Genomic DNA, 6,722 nt, shown 5'->3' with positions numbered 1-6,722 from the left:
AACACGGTGATTTTAGATAGTGGTAATTGGAGAAAGAAAACAAAATTGGGTGGGAGCAAGAATAATTTGTTCTCAGGCTCAATGTTTTAGGAAATAAGAATATTATAAATGCTTTTGCAAGCATAGTCCACCTTGGCTTTAAGTGCATGCAAATAATTAGGGGCTATATTGTGAGACTAATTTAAGGTGGTAAAAGTGAATAGTGAACCAAGTCATAGAATATAAGCTGAACCTTTGCAGGTGGGTATTAAGCATATTATGAATCCTAGTTCCTACTCACTCTTTAGAATGTGTTCTCTAGAGGCAGGGGGATATGGAAAGAGAGACTTTAGAAGTTTTAATTCAGTAACAAAACTGGAATTTAATAATAAATGTTAAAATACTGGATTTAAAATATTATTGATCAACGGCCTTTTTGGAATATTTTCAGTTTTAATAAATCGACTTAAGTTTTCTTCTATATTATGATCTAGGCACTGTACCAAGATTCCTCAAAAATACAATGTTGTGAAGGCCTTTAGAGAATTTATAAATCAGTAGCAATGAATGCTAAAGATAAAACAAAGCAAATATCACAGGACAAATATATAGTATTGTAGGTATTTAAGTGAGTTGTGATAAAGGGAATCTTTGTGATGTTTCACATTCATGAAGAATGGAATATGACTTCTAAAATATTTCTGATGTGTGTGACACATAGTCAAATAGGAAGCACACTAACAGTTAAATAGGAAGCACACTAAAAGTTAAACATGAGCATTTAAACGATTAATAAAAATTAGTCACGCATGCTTAATACTGACATATGAACATGCACATGGGATAAAGTATATTTTGAATGTTTAGGATATATGATCAACTATAGGGTTTATTCTTTTCCTCATATGAAGAATTGATTATTAATGAGTGATTTACTTATCAAATAGATTTCAACGATTTTGTTGAAAATATTTGATTACTGACCTTACATTATAGTATCTATAATTAAGAATAAGAAATAGGAATGTAAACTCTAGGGACTATTATATAACATGTTCCTGAAAATTTGCAAGATCAAATATTACACTAATGGGTTCTTGCTCAAAAGTACTCATAAAATAAAATAACAAATTTGTTCTCTTGTGAGGCAGTTTGAAAAATAGCTTTCATGACTAAAGTCACTAACTGATTAATATGCTCATTCTTTTTATTTTTTGACCATCAAATCAGTGTCCACAATGTAAGACTTTTAAAACCCTTATATTAATAAAAATTATTTTATAAGTTATACTTGTTACTAAAAGTAAAGCATAAGCACAGACATTGTGGATGCCAATTAATAATACCTCTTAACTATTAATTATATGTCCTAATTATGCAATTTGCATGTACAGTACTTATACTAATTAGATAATCAGAGTATGTGACTAGAACTGTGCTGCAATATAGTGAAAGACCTTAAAATATTTTAGATAGTAAAAAAAAAAAAAAAAAAGAAAAAAAAGAAACACATAGTCATCCAATCTTTTTCTAAATAAGGATAATGGTATTTTAAAAGAGAGATTAAATAATATGGTAATAACAAAGGTAATATTTGCAGTCAAATGCTCCACCCCTGAGCTATACCCCCCAATAATATGGTAATAACAAAGGTAATATTTTTCCAAAGAATCTCTCTGGATTCAGTTTCTGTGGAGATGCCCATAGAAAACAAAGTATTAACTATACCTACCATCACACACAATATAGGAATTCCAACATTCTCTGTAATATTATCAGGAATATTATCTCTGTAAAGATTATCAGTCCCTTTGCTGTATTCTCTTTGAAAACACATCATCAAAATTGTGATGGATAAGAAACTCAAAGTCAAGATGGCAGATAGTGGAGACATAATTTAAGAGCCTTACATTTCTGTAGACAAATAGTTAGTTACCAATGTACCTCCTTTCTTCCACTAATTAAATCCCTGGAAAGTATACATAAGTTAATTTTCATAGAACACTGAACAATGTTAAACATGATGACAGAGGAAGGTCCTGAAAGGTAGTCTCAAAATATCTAGGCAACTATTATCAACTGCTGCTGAAGTCATTAGGTGAACAGTTGATGAGGAACTTTATAACAGATAGACCAGGCTGAACAACTCCTGAATCTAATAATCATTTTTAAAGCACTAAAATTGAGACAACCACACCATGTATCACCTACTGTAACACAATATAAACTACACACACTACAATAATATATTATTGTGGGGGAGGGGGCCAGAGCAGGAACAAAAAACACCTGAATCTAATTATCAGTTTATAGGCAATATGAAGAATAAAGGTTCATGTTAAACTATGCTATGAATCTGTAATCAGCCAAATCCAGAGTTTGGGAAATTCTAAGGAGTACACAATTAAGCAGCATCAACTATTACTTGACATGAAACAAAAAAATATAGATTGGGAATGGTTATAGAGTAAAAGAAATTCAAGACACAGAGCAACCAAATAAAACATGTGAACCTTATTTTGATCATGATTGTATCATCAATTGTAGAAAACACTTTTGAGATAATGAGGAAACATTTGAAATTGACCAGGTACTAGATCATATTATATAATTATTGTTTTATAAGGCATTATTTTGTTTTGGTTATGTATAAACAAAATGTCCTTACCTATTTAGATACACACAGAACTATTTATCTGTAGAGCAATGTTAAGTCTGAGATTTGCTTAAAAATAAAACTGAAGCAAACAAACACATAAAGAAAAAAGTTTGGATATGTGTGCTGTGGGGGAAGGGAGATGGATATAATGGCAAAATATTGATAATTGTAATAGGTATAGGAGGCAGAAAAATGACCACCCCTATCCCCCAAAGAGGTCTAGATCTTAATCCCTGAAACCTGTGAATATCTTGTTAAATGGCAAGGGATAATCAAAGTTGCAGGTGGAAGTTTGCTTATCAACTGACCTTGAGATGGGGCTATCCTGGGAGACCCTGCAGCAGGGAGGGGTGGGGAGGAGGTGGAGTGAGTCAATGTATCATAAGGGTCCTTAGAAGTGTAAAAGGAAAGCAGAAGGGGGAGAATGAGGGAGATAGCAACATGAAAAAGACTTGGCCTGATGTTGCTGGCTTTGAAGATAGAAAAATGACACCCTGAAGCTGCAGGAGCCCCTTGGTACTTAAAGGACAAGAAAACAGATTCTCCCCTAGAGTCTCCAGGAAGGTAACACAGCTCTTATTTTTAACCCAATGAGATCCATTTCTGACTTTTGACCTCTAGAACTATTAAAATAATGACCTATGCTGTTTTAAACCACCAGGTTTTTGTTATTATTATTTTTTTACAGCAGCAATAGAAAAAAAATAAAGTACTAGGTAATGGGTACATTAGTTTCATTATTCTCCCTACTTTTGAGTTTATTTTAAACTTTCCACAGTAAAACTTTAAAAAAAATATTTTAATATTCTGAGAATTTTCCATCACCAATTTTGTATTTAAAGTCCAATAGCTCAATAGCAAAAAGCTTAATTTATGGACATATGAAATCTAACAACACGACCAGTTATGAAGAGATGTCACAATGTAGTATAACTAGTTGAGTAACATGGCACTGTTAAAGAGTAGGAAAAAAAAGTGGGCAGTGTCTTCAAGACAGATTTGTGGTCACATATTTAAAGGCAAATATACCACATGATGAGATCATCAATTCGTAGATCAGAGAAGATGGTACACTCTTTATGCCATTTGGTGTTGAATATGAATCGTTAATTTTGGAATTTTGGAAGTGAAGCATAGTTAAAACAACAAATACCTCTGTAAACCCTACATTTTTAGACCAAAAAGTCAAAGGGTGATAATGTATTATTTTTTTAAACTGTAATTTATGTGCTAGCTTCGGCAGCACATATACTAAAATTGTAACAATACAGAGAAGATTAGCATGGCCCCTGAGCAAGGATGACATGCAAACTCGTGAAGCGTTCCATATTTTTGATAAACCTGTTTGCAGGGCAGGCATAGAGACCCAGACACAGAGAATGGACACGGGGGTGGGGAGAGGGGTGTGGGATGAATTGGGAGATTGGGACTGCCCTATGTGCACTGCCATGTGTAAAGCAGATAGCTAGTGGAACCTGCTGTATAGCACAGGGAGCTCAGCTCGGTGCTCTGTGGTGACCTAGATGGGTGGGATGGAGGGGGGATGGGAGGTGTGGGGGTGGAAAGAAGGTCCAAGGGGGAGGGGATATAGGTATACATGTAGCTAATTCACTTCATTGTACAGCAGAAACTAACACAACATTGTACAGCACCTATACCCCAATTTTTTTAAAAAAACCCTGTAATTTAATATTATAATCTTTTGTTTAATAAAATTATATTCTCAGGAATATTTTTATGTCATTATGGTAGATTGTGACTTTCTTGAAGGGTAGTTTTTTTTTTCTATCGTCTGAAAAACAATCCTCGAGATACTTAATTTAATTAAAAAAAAAAAAAGACTCCTTCACAGTACAAAGAAAATGGAGATTCCTTAATGACATTTTCCCTTTAAAAGACATTTTAAATAATACAAGGTGATGTAGAAGAAAATGCTTTTCTCTAGGGTACATCAAATACGGATAAGCTTACCTAAAATGGTTCAAATTTCTCCACTGCAGCCACCGTAATTCAAGATTATCTGTGGTAAATTTAAACTGCTTGTTCAGCCTTAAAACAAATTTTAATTTACCTGAGGCTTCACACTAGACCCAGTTCACTTTAAGTCGGACCCACTTTGACCCCCGACTCAGCCCAGTTTTCAAGTCGGATTCAGTCTGACTCCGGAACCCGCGGGATTTCTAAGTTGAACCCAGTCTGACCCCGGAAGGAGTCTGACTTTTTAGTCAGACCCAGTCAGACTCCAGTTGTTTCCGGACCCAGCCCGGAAAAAGAAGTGCTCAAATAGAGTCTGAAAGCTCATAATGCAAAAGCTGCAGAGCTAAAATCTGGTATCTGAGAGTTATTTATCCACCAGCTCCGAGGCAGCGAGAAAGAGAGGAACTTAAGCGGCTTAAAGGTACCTCAGCCTGGTTGCTCGTTGCTCCTGGGGACCCTCAGGGGCCTCCTTTGGTCCCGTCTTTTAAAACCAGAGGTGTTAAGAGATAAACTGAGGTATATTTTAAAATTTAAGAATTTTTTTGAGCGAAAATCTATTTGACTCGGCAGTGCCAAACCTGAAGTGGTTACTAGCATTCCAGCTAACAGGAGCTCCGAGAGCGACTTTTTTTTTTTTTTTTTTTTACAATATTACTTATGTTTTTTTTTTTTAAATTAATTTATTTGTTTATTTTTGGCTGTGTTGGGTCTTCGTTTCTGCGCGAGGGCTTTCTCTGGTTGCGGCAAGCGGGGGTCACTCTTCATCGCGGTGCGCGGGCCTCTCACTATCGCGGCCTCTCTTGTTGCGGAGCATAGGCTCCAAACGCGCAGGCTCAGTAGTTGTGGCTCACGGGCCTAGTTGCTCCGCGGCATGTGGTATCTTCCCAGACCAGGGCTTGAACCCGTTTCCCCTGCATTGGCAGGCAGACTCTCAACCACTGCGCCACCAGGGAAGCCCCGAGAGCGACTTTTATAGAGAGAAGGTTGCAAAGTAAGAAAATTGTTGATTGGCTACAGCTTGTAGCCTTGTTGGCCTTTGGACTTGGTTTTCCTTAGCGTTTTGATGTCGTAAGCTTGAGGCATTTACAGGCTTAATTTCGGTTTGGTTACAGTAGGCAGCCAAGGTATTAGAGCCACATCAGTGAATGGCCTCCCTGTTTAATTAATATAACAGAGCAAATTTAACATTAGTTCCCCATCACTGACTTTCAAAGCAGGATTCAGATTTTGCTTAATGCAATTCTAGTCTAAATAAACTTAGAGCAAACAGCAGAGGTAAAAGCATTTTGAACTTCTGGACATAGGTGATGATAGTGGCTATATTTTATTTTTTGTTTTCTGAAGTTGGTCATCTTTCAAGAGAGAAAAAATGAAAACAAAACACCAAAACACAGTACTTTTATTATAATTGTCTTATGTCATAATTGTGACTGTGAGTGAAATTGAAAAAAAATCATTTAAAATTTTACTCTTAACTAGCTCATTTTACAGGAATAGAAAATCTCACCAAATTAATAGAGGGCAAAGGATGAAATATATTTTTAAAACTGGTACTATTAATGTGCCAATATTAGTAATTCAATTTTTAATAAGAAATTCCATATATAAGCTCTGTGTGGCAGCAGTCAAAATGATTCTAATAAAATAAGCAATGATTCTTCTCAAAAAGTATAACTGACTCCTGACTCATACATATGAATCAGTTGTTATCTTTAATTTTATAATTGCCTTTACATAATAAAGCAGTATCTTAATATCCATAAAGAACACTCCCTGTGACTGTTGAGGGTAACTGATTCATATTCCTATTTGAAAGTCTTTTGGAGTCATATCTACATATATGTTTCAAACAAACTGCTGTTTCACTGTTAGCCCCATCATGGAAAGGAATGAGACTCTCTTGTTCATCTTTTAAACTACAGAAAAACTAGGAATTCACAAAGTAAAATCTTGTTAACTTCTTGCTAACTTTTATAAATTGAGTGATCAGTTTAGGTATAACAGTTTTTCAACAAAATAGACAGCTTTATAATAAAAGAAAAGGACTGATTCTCTTACGTTCATTAAAAGGAAAGAAAAAACATGACTACAGCTAAGGAATATAATA

General features: G+C 35.0%; 1 non-coding gene across 1 annotated transcript; it reads left to right on the top strand.

The window, feature by feature from the left end:
- The first annotated feature begins 3,865 nt into the window (after positions 1-3,865).
- On the top strand, positions 3,866-3,972 carry LOC114239129 (U6 spliceosomal RNA). Its single transcript, XR_003624313.1, has one exon. It is a non-coding gene; the product is annotated as a U6 spliceosomal RNA (small nuclear RNA).
- The last annotated feature ends 2,750 nt before the right edge of the window (positions 3,973-6,722 follow it).

The sequence above is a fragment of the Balaenoptera acutorostrata genome, chromosome 2 (assembly GCF_949987535.1).
Source record: "Balaenoptera acutorostrata chromosome 2, mBalAcu1.1, whole genome shotgun sequence".
Taxonomy (NCBI): domain Eukaryota; kingdom Metazoa; phylum Chordata; class Mammalia; order Artiodactyla; family Balaenopteridae; genus Balaenoptera; species Balaenoptera acutorostrata.
The sequence above is the reverse complement of the archived record's forward strand: the minus strand, read 5'-3'. Positions and strand labels throughout refer to the sequence as shown.